The 9983-nt window shown below is 43.5% G+C and overlaps 1 long non-coding RNA gene across 1 annotated transcript; it reads left to right on the forward strand.

Moving 5' to 3' along the window:
• The first annotated feature begins 3842 nt into the window (after positions 1 to 3842).
• LOC308584256 lies at positions 3843 to 8574 on the forward strand. The gene is made up of 3 exons (XR_014006710.1): positions 3843 to 4123; positions 7018 to 7147; positions 8365 to 8574. It is a non-coding gene; the product is annotated as an uncharacterized lncRNA (long non-coding RNA).
• The last annotated feature ends 1409 nt before the right edge of the window (positions 8575 to 9983 follow it).

The raw sequence follows: 9983 nt of genomic DNA on the forward strand, positions 1-9983 counted from the left end.
CGCAAGGTGCACGGTTTTTCTGCCAGGCAAGGAGCAAAGCGCTTCTTTCGCACCCTGTGAAACATAAATGCTCCGAGTTTTTTTAAAAAACTGGGCAATGGCTGCCCTCCTGCAACTCCCAAGCCTCCCCTGATCAGTCAAAACAAAGATGAAAGGGGGAAGGAGATCGAGGGAGTCTCAGGAGCCGCGGGCAGGCAGCCATTGCCCAGCTTTTTAAAAACGCAGAGCGTTTATGTTTCACAGGGTGCGAAAGAAGGTCTTTGCACTTTTATAAAACATGCATGTGTGCTTTGGCCCAGGGTCTTTTGCCTCACCATCACCACTACTGACTCCCTGTTGCTACTCAGCTTCAAAAGAAAAAAGAAAAAGAAAGTGTCCCCGGATTCATTGAAAAAAAATCTGGTAACTATACTATAACCACCACGGGTCATCTTTTGGTTTTTGCATGAGGCTAAACTTAGAAACCTGGAGACTCAGGCAGAGTTGATAAAACTGGTATTTGATACTAGTGCAGAAAGCAGCAGTCAGACCGCAAACAGGATCAGCTACTAGGGACAACATGTTACACTGTTCAGAGATGCACTGGTTGCCAATTTTCCATTATCTGGGTTCGAAGTTCTAAATAGTGCCAATAGTTCAGCCGGTTACACTGTGGTTAGAGCTGGGATTATGGTTTAAGAAATCTAAGGCGTCATAAATGCATGCACTTCCATAAGTGCACAAGGGAAATGCCCATGTCTGAAACCACATGTCTGAAATAGTATGGCCAGCAAGATCAAAGCCATGTTTAGCTGTTAATGGACCCCAGAAGCCCCTCCATTCACACAGCAGGAAATTCTTCCTGGCCTCTTTTCTGTGAAACTGGTTTAGCAAGTATGGATGAACTATCTGAGCAGACTTGTTAAAAGAGCAGATATCTATGTATGAATGAAACATGCCCTTGATAAGGCATCCTGGAGTCAAGGTATTCACCATTTCAAAGAATGTCCCAGGGTGGGCATTTATCAGGTGCTGTCAGACATCTTGATTGACAGACTTGTAAATACATTGGATGGATGGGGTGTTAGGGGAGAGGTGGTACCTCTGGTAGGCGACAGGCATGTTGTGCGATTTCTGGGGTTGTGTGTCCCCCTTTGGTCCCTTCAAACAGAATGGAAATAGACTGCTGGTGCTTATAACAAAAAAGCTTTAAAACTGATTGAAGGTGGGAGCTGGGGAGGCTCTGCTTTGGAACCTGGCATGTAGATCACAAAACCTACAAAAATCAATATGGAGGTGCCACAGAACTATGCATTGTGAGTGCAGGGGCACAGGTGTAGCAGGCCAATGTACAACAAGTCAAAACATGAGTGCCCAACTGAAGACTGAAGACATGAGTGCCCAACTGAAGACAGTAATAATACAGTGGTACTTCTGGTTGCGAATGGGATCCATTCCGGAGGGTCGCGGGTCATGATTCGCAGCTTCTGTGCATGCCTGCAACGTCATTTTTCGTGTCTGCGCATGTGCGAGCGGCCAAACCAAGAAGTAACCCTTTCCGGTACTTCCAGGTCGCCAGGGGACGCAACCTGAAAATGTGCAACCTGAAGCAAACGTAACATGAGGTATGACTGTAATAATAATATATTATTACGGTCAAAGACCAGCTCAGAAGCACAGCTGAGACTGCTTTCACAAGAGTGAAATAGACATTTAAAACAATATACAATAGCAGCTCATAGATTAAAATTAAAATAGTTGCATGAACACAAAAAGGTTAAACTAACATGCAGATTGCCCCTGGGACACCCAGAAGGCCGACTACGGCAGTTTCCCTAGAGATCGATTTGCTCCCGGGGGGGGGGGTGTTCTACGCCTACAAATCTGTGTACTGAATCTGGCGACCATCCGAGTCATCTTGTAATTTTTGCCTAAGAGGAGAAAAATGAGTTTAGGCTTGTCCTGAAGGTCAGCAAGCCTCACCAGATGGGGGTCGATGGTATCTCTACGTGCCTCATCGTAAAAGGGACATCTAAAAAATAAGTGTTCAGGGCTTCCTATTTCCCCTAACGGGCAGGCACAAAGTCTCTGAGAGTTCTGGAATTTTCCAAAAGATCCTTCCAGAACCGGCGAGGGCAGAGGAAATGGAGGTATGCTGCTGGGACAGCAACATCTCTCTTGTGTTCTTCAATTATATAATCAGGGGACCTCAAGCAGTCCTGTTGCCTCTCTGTGTCCATAATTCTATGAATAATGGCAAGTTGTGGTTCTGCAGAGAGAATGGGCACTCTCTCCCCACCTACCTTTAAGTCATGTGTATAACGTATCCCAAGGTAGGACACCCATTTTCCCTCCTCCCCTGCAAAACATCCTCCATTTTTTTTTTTGTTTAGTTGTTTAGTCGTGTCCGACTCTTCATGACCCCATGGACCAGAGCACACCAGGCACTCCTGTCTTCCACTGCCTCCCGCAGTTTGGTCAAACTCATGCTGATAGCTTCGAGAACACTGTCCAACCATCTCGTCCTCTGTCGTCCCCTTCTCCTTGGGCCCTCCATCTTTCCCAACAGCAGGGTCTTTTCCAGGGAGTCTTCTCTTGTCATGAGGTGGCCAAAGTCTTGGAGCCTCAACTTCAGGATCTGTCCTTCCAGTGAGCACTCAGGGCTGATTTCCTTCAGAATGGAGAGGTTGGATCTTCTTGCAGTCCATGGGACTCTCAAGAGTGAAGGGGCCTCCATTTTTAACTCTCCCAAATAGCCTAATGCATTATTCTGAGAGTTTGCTTTCCCAGTGACCTTCTATGTCTTCACTCCAGGGACCCCCTTTTAATAATCCCAACCTACACTTGAAGACAATTGGTAGAGCATGAGGCTCTTAATCTCAGGGTCTTGAGGGTTTGAGCCCACATTGGGTGAAGGATTGCTGCATTGCAGCAGGTTGGACTCAATGCTCCTCCTGGTCCCTTCCAAATCTACAATTCTATGACAGTATTCAAGTGTTTGCATGCCAGTGCCGGACACCTCCCAGCCATGGATGGGTGAACTGGAGAGCTTGGTCTTGGAGGACAGCATGGATAAAGTGAGCAGGTTCAATCCCTGTATGCATTTTCCTGCCTTGCGGGGGCTTGGACTAGATGATCCTCATCGTCCCTTCCAGCTCTTCGCTTCTTTGATGCAGGGCTGTTCACAATGTGAAATTACAATAGAAAAACCACAAAGGCATACAGTCATACCTCCGGTTGCGAACGTGTCCTGTGCGGGAGGCATGTTTGCAACCCACAATGTTCGTAGTCTGAAGTGCTGCATCTGCGCATGTGCATGACGCGATCCGGCTCTTCTGCGCATGTGCACGACATCATTTTGCGCTTCTGCACATGCATAAGTGCAGAAACCCGGAGGTAACCCATTCCGGTACCTCTGGGTTCGGTGCGGTCCACAACCCAAAAACACGCAACCCACAGCGTTCGTAACCCGAGGTATGACTGTAGATCATTGGCCTGAGTGGCAGGTTTTTCTTATGGTCTTAAAGCACATGGGAAGGGGGATTTTGCTGCATTTCAGGCCACCTGTGTGTACATAGCCCAAGCCCAAGAATTTGTTTTCAGTGCCAAGCTGAATGGGGCTCATGGTCCTTCCATCCCTGATGACCCAACAAGCCTTCCTTTGTTTTAGGCATATAAAATAGAAATGGAAGGAGCAGCAGAGCAGGGCGGACGGAGACTTTCTGCTGCCTTGTTAAACAATTGGGAGTCAATAAATCAGCCATGAATCTACCAGGATGTACTCAGTGACTTGGCTGGGTGCTTTTTCCTGATTTTGCACCCTCTAGGTCTTACCACAGGCCAAAACATCTAATCTCTGCATCTCTCCATATCATTTCAAGAAAGACACTGTGCTTAGGGTTGGGTTTGCAGCCCCATCTTCCTTCAGGGCATGGTGACAACTTGCTAGACTTCTCAAGAAAGTGGGAGTAAACAGTTTCCCAAGGATCCTACAAATATGGGAAGCTCAGCTCTCCCAACCCTGACGACCTTTGCCCTTGTAGCCCTGCAGTGAGCCTTTCTGCATCCATCCATCCTCACTGAGCCATGAAGATCCTTCACCTGTTCTGGGCTGTCCTGTCTTTGCTGCTGCTGACTGCTTCAGGTAAGGGATGGAGAGGAAGGAGGGCGAATGCTGTTCCGCTTATGTTCTGCATAGGAAAAGCTAACATAACAATGAAGCCTGACCAGGAAAAGGGGCAAAAGAGGACACAGGTTTGCAGGAAATGTGCATGTACTGATTTATGCGTAAAGATACACATTTAGTCATGATTGACAGGTCACAGATTTTGGATTTCTGGGACCATACATACACACCAGCTCCCAGAGAGGAGCTTGCAGACATTTTGCTCTTTCCTAGTTCTTTCTAGTAAAGGTAAAGGTACCCCTGCCTGTCAGGGTCAGTCGTGACCGACTCTAGGGTTGCGTGCTCATCTCGCTCAAGAGGTCGGGAGCCGGCGCTGTCCGAAGACACTTCCGGGTCACGTGGCCAGCGTGATGAAGCTGCAACTGGCGAGCCAGCACCAGCGCAGCACACGGAAACGCCGTTTACCTTCCCGCTATAAAGCGGTACCAATTTATCTACTTGCACTTAGGCATGCTTTCGAACTGCTAGGTGGGCAGGAGCTGGGACCGAACAACGGGAGCTCACCCCACCGCTGGGATTCAAACCGCCGACCTTTCGATCAGCAAGTCCTAGGCTCTGTGGTTTAACCCACAGCGCCACCCGCATCCCCATAGTTCTTTCTAAATTTAATTTAATTGTGCAATGAAGTCTCTGATCCGTTTCCAAAAAAAGTTAAAACATTAACACTGGGAACAAAGAAACAAATAAAAACAGGTGGTAAACGCCATCCACTTCAGATGGCAAGGATAGCTTTGAATGACTTGAGCTACAGGAGTGTAGATTTCAGTTGAATGGAGGTGGGCTCCATTCTCCATTGGGGATGCGCATCTGTTGGGGATGCTCAAATTCTAGATTCCTTGTGTTGCTCACAGGGTGGGTGAGATAACTTGCACGACATAATAATAATAATAATAATAATAATAATAATAATAATAATAATAATAATTTATTTATTTATTTATTTATACCCTGCCCATTTGGCTGGGTTTCCCCAGCCACTCTGGGCAGCTGCCAACAGAACACTAAAATACAATAATCTATTAAACATTAAAAGCACCCACGGCCTTCCTGCAGGGGATTTACTCTAAGACACCTATTACTCAGCGTTTATGTCCATGCACAATGAATGAAGTAGAGGACTTCATACATTTCTTTTTCTACTGCCCTATTTATGAGCCAATAAGATCTAAGCTCCTCCTCTTGATCCCGTCCACCATTACATCTAAGGAAGACTGTTTGAAATCGCTTCTTGTGGACGCAAATCCCCAAATTTCACGTGGGGTGGTAATCTTTATAGTGCAGGCTCTGAAACTCAGGGCTACTCTGACTGGGTAGTGAGTCCTAGACCTGGACCTGTTTTAATTCTTTTATTACTTTTTCAACCCAATGTGCCGAGCCTATTTTGGGGCCATTTTATGTTTTATATACATCCGCACTTTAGATTCTTGGCGCTGGCAACTAAATCTTTACATTATTGTCTTAGGGTAATTTAAATGTCATTACGCCAGTAATATCGCTTTGAATTTTGTTTGCTTGCTTGTCTCTAGTATTTTTGTCTTATTTTGCTATGGCTGTATGCTAATGCAATAAAGGTTTATTATTATTATTATAAACATTAAAAGCTTCCCTAAACAGGGCTGCCTTCAAAGGACCCCTGGACAGTTAAGTCCAGTCAAAGGCGACTATGGGGTTGTGGCGCTTATCTCGCTTTCAGGCCGAGGGAGCCGGCGGTTGTCCACAGACAGCTTTCCGGGTCATGTGACCAGCATAACTAAACTGCTTCTGGCACAACGCAACACCGTGACAAGTGCCAGAGTGCACGGAAACGCCCACAAATTAAAAGATTAAAACTTCCAATAATTCTCATTATACTACTTATGTAGGGATACGGGTGGCACTGTGGGTTAAACCACAGAGTCTAGGACTTGCCAGTTTGAATCCCCACGATGGGATGAGCTCCCGTTGTTCAGTCCCTGCTCCTGCCAACCTAGCAGTTTGAAAGCATGTCAAAGTGCAAGTAGATAAATAGGTACAGCTCCGGCGGGAAGGTAAACAGCATTTCTGTGCGCTGCTCTGGTTAGCCAGAAGCAGCTTAGTCATGCTGGCCACATGACCCGGAAGCTGTACGCCGGCCAATAAAGCGAGATGACTGCCGCAACCCCAGAGTCGGTCACGACTGGACCTAATGGTCAGGGGTCCCTTTACCCTTCACCTTTACTAATTATGTTATCTGTATCCCTTGTACAGATTTATATTATTTTATTTTGTATATAGACATATAATCCACTATTACATTTTGAATAATTCTTGGTTGTCAGTATCACTCTATTTCTGCAAGTATCTTATTGTTCGTGCAGTAAGTTTTCAAGTATTCTTTATATATTTCCCATTCCCTAAATACCTTTTGGTTTGACATTCCTCTAAGTTTTCCAGTCAATTTTTCTAGTTGCAGGTATTCTATCTTAAGAATTTGCCACTCTGTGATCGTTGGTAAGGTTTCATTTTTCCAATTGCTTGCCACTGTTATTCTGGCTGCCGTAACTGCGTACATAAACAATGGTCTTTATTATTACTATTATTATTATTATTATTATTATTATTATTATTATTATTATTATTATTTCCATCGGTAGTATTCCTAATAGAAAAATTTCTGGGTTTTTTTAGAAATGTAAATTTGAATAGTTTTTTTTTAAATTCACTGTAAATGTTGTTCCAAAATTCACAGATCACCTCACAATTTCACCACATACAGAAATATGATCCTGTATCTTTTTTGCATATCCAACATAATGTTTCCCATCCTGAAGTTTCCCTTCCCTTAGCTGAATTTGCAATGGACAGGGATCTTTTTTGTTTCTCCTTTTGCAAAGGATTTGCCAAGGAAGACCCAAATCTTGGACCAGATTGCTATAAGAGAGGCAGCACTTGCAAATCTAACAAGTGTCCCAAAGGAATGATTCAAGATGGAATGTGCAACATGAAAAAGATATGTTGCAAGAGGTAAAAAGAGCTCAAACAAGGGGCCGGAGATGAACTTAAATATTATTATATTCTTAACATTTTCATACCATACTTATTTTCATATTTCCACTTACACTTTATTATTTTCCAATTTGTACATCTTAATTTCTATGTTATTAATTGTAAGTGTTAAATCGAACCCTGCTAGCGAGTCCACTTCTTTGCAGTTTTTCTGTAGGCAGAGCATAAATGATTCCCGGTCTCTATTGTCCTTATCTCTAAGTTTCCCAGTCAACTTCGCCAGCATATTCCATCAATTTTTCTTGCCATTCTTCTTTAGTTGGTATCTTGTCATCTTTCCATTTCTGGGCTGGCAAAATCCTAGCCACTGTTGTAACGTACACGAATCACATCTTCCACTCTTTTGGCAAGTCTTGACCTGTAATGCCTAGCAAGAAAGCTTCTGGTTTTTTAACAGATGTTATCTTAAACATTTTTTTTTTCATTTGGTTATAAATCATTTTCCCAAAGTTTTTGGTTATTTTACAGTTCCACCACATATGAATAAATGTGCCTTCCTTTTCTTTACACTTCCAAAACTTATTGGAGCCTGTTCTATACATTTTAGCCATTTTTACAGCAGTGATATACCATCTGTACATCATTTTCATATACAGTGGTACCTCGGGTTAAGTACTTAATTAGTTCTGGAGGTCTGTTCTTAACCTGAAACTGTTCTTAACCTGAAGCACCACTTTAGCTAATGGGGCCTCTTGCTGCTGCTGTGCCGCTAGAGCACAATTTCTGTTCTCATTCTGAAGCAAAGTTCTTAACCTGAAGCACTATTTCTGGGTTAGTGGAGTCTGTAACCTGAAGCGTATGTAACCCGAGGTACTACTGTAATTCTCTTTCAACAGTGTACAATCAGCAAATGTTAAGTTCGCTTTCCATAATTTTCCCCAGTCTTCCATTTGTATATTATGTCCTAAATCTTGTTTCTATATCATCCTTTAGACCTATGATGCATATTTTATTTTACCTACTTATTTTACCTACTCGGCATCAAAATGATCTGGGACCTATGCTGTTGCATTCTTAGTCTAACTTGTTTTGGCTCATCAATTCCCTGTTCTATCGTTTAACATTCTTCCGAGTTCCTCAGCCTTCCTTTCTATGATTGTAATTTTGACAGATTCCAGGTGATATGGAAGTAACTGGGGGTTTTTTGTTCTTGTTTTTGTTTGCTTGTTTTTAAGTGTCCCTAAAGATTGATGCCAGCTTACACAGGACCCTTTGAAAATTGGGAGATGCTCCCTTACTTTGAGAGCAACTGGATCCTGCTGCATCCCCAGCTGGAGTCTCCTCCTTCTCCAGCAAAGCATCCAGATCAGAAAGAGGAAGCCTTTGCAATATTCTCATTGGTTGTATGTGCTTCTCCCTCACAATAAAAGCAAATTAAAAAGCCACATTGCCTCTGCTTCTGATTTTTAGCTCACATTTCTCCTAATTCTGCAATGCAGTACTCTAACCTTATATCATCTATATATAATAATGCATATAGTTGGTGAAAGTGGGCATGAATATGGCAATAATAATAAGTATAATAACAACAATTGTTACTATTTATACACCACCCATCTCACTGGGTTGTCCCAGCCATTCTGCCCCAGCATCCTATTAACAAATATTGTTTCACAAAAATATGCATCTTATGCAAAATTTTATAAAAAACATGCAGCAGAAAAAGGCATCAGGGAAGGAAGGAAGGAAGGAAGGAAGGAAGGGAGGGAGGGAGGGAGGGAGGGAGGAAGGAAGGAAGGAAGGAAGGAAGGAAGGAAGGAAGGAAGGAAGGAAGGAAGGAAGGAAAATGTTTCCCTTTGGTGGATGCATTTCACTTATTTATTTATTTATTTATTTATTTATTTATTTAAAAAGAGGAGATCTCGCAGGTCTCCCTATTCATTGTGTGGTACTCTGCTGTAAGTCCTATATTTTTAACCTGAACAACAAGGTGAACATTATTATTTTTGATGAAGATGATGATGATAATAATAATAATAATAATAATAATAATAATAATAATAATAATAGTAATAGTAATAGTAATAGTAATAATTTATTATTTGTACCCCGCCCAGTCTGGGCAGCTTCCAACAAAGATTTAAAATACACTAAAACTTCCCTGAACAAGGCTGCCTTCAGATGTCTTCTAAATGTTAGGTAGTTGTTTATCTCTTTGACATCTGATGGGAGGGCGTTCCACAGGGCGGGTGCCACTACTGAGAAGGCCCTCCGACTGGTTCCCTGTAGCTTTGCTTCTCGCAATGAGGGAGCCGCCAGAAGGCCCTCGGCACTGGACCTCAGCGTCCAGGCAGAATGATGGGGGTGGAGACGCTCCTTCAGGTCTACTGGGCTGAGGCCGTTTAGGGCTTTAAAGATCAACACCAACACTTTGAATTGTGCTCGGAAATGTACTGGGAGCCAATGTAGGTCTTTCAAGACCGGTGTTATATGGTCTCGGCAGCCAGTCCCAGTCACCAGTCTAGCTGCAACATTCTGGATTAGTTGTAGTTTCCGGGTCACCTTCAATGGTAGCCCCACGTAGAGCGCATTGCAGTAGTCTAAGCATGAGATAACCAGAGCATGTACCACTCTGGCGAGACAGTCTGCTGGCAGGTAGGGTCTCAGCCTGCGTACCAGATGGAGCTGGTAGACAACTGCCCTGGATACAGAATTGACCTGCGCCTCCATGGACAGCTGTGAGTCCAAAATGACTTACTGTATTTATGATAGCATAAGCCAACCTCCCTCATCCTAGTGGCTTGTGTTAGCCGGATCCTCAATGAATCTATTTATTACTTCTTTATTTAAAAAA

This window comes from Podarcis bocagei (genome assembly GCF_964188305.1).
Source record: "Podarcis bocagei genome assembly, chromosome: 3".
Classification (NCBI taxonomy): Eukaryota; Metazoa; Chordata; class Lepidosauria; order Squamata; family Lacertidae; genus Podarcis; species Podarcis bocagei.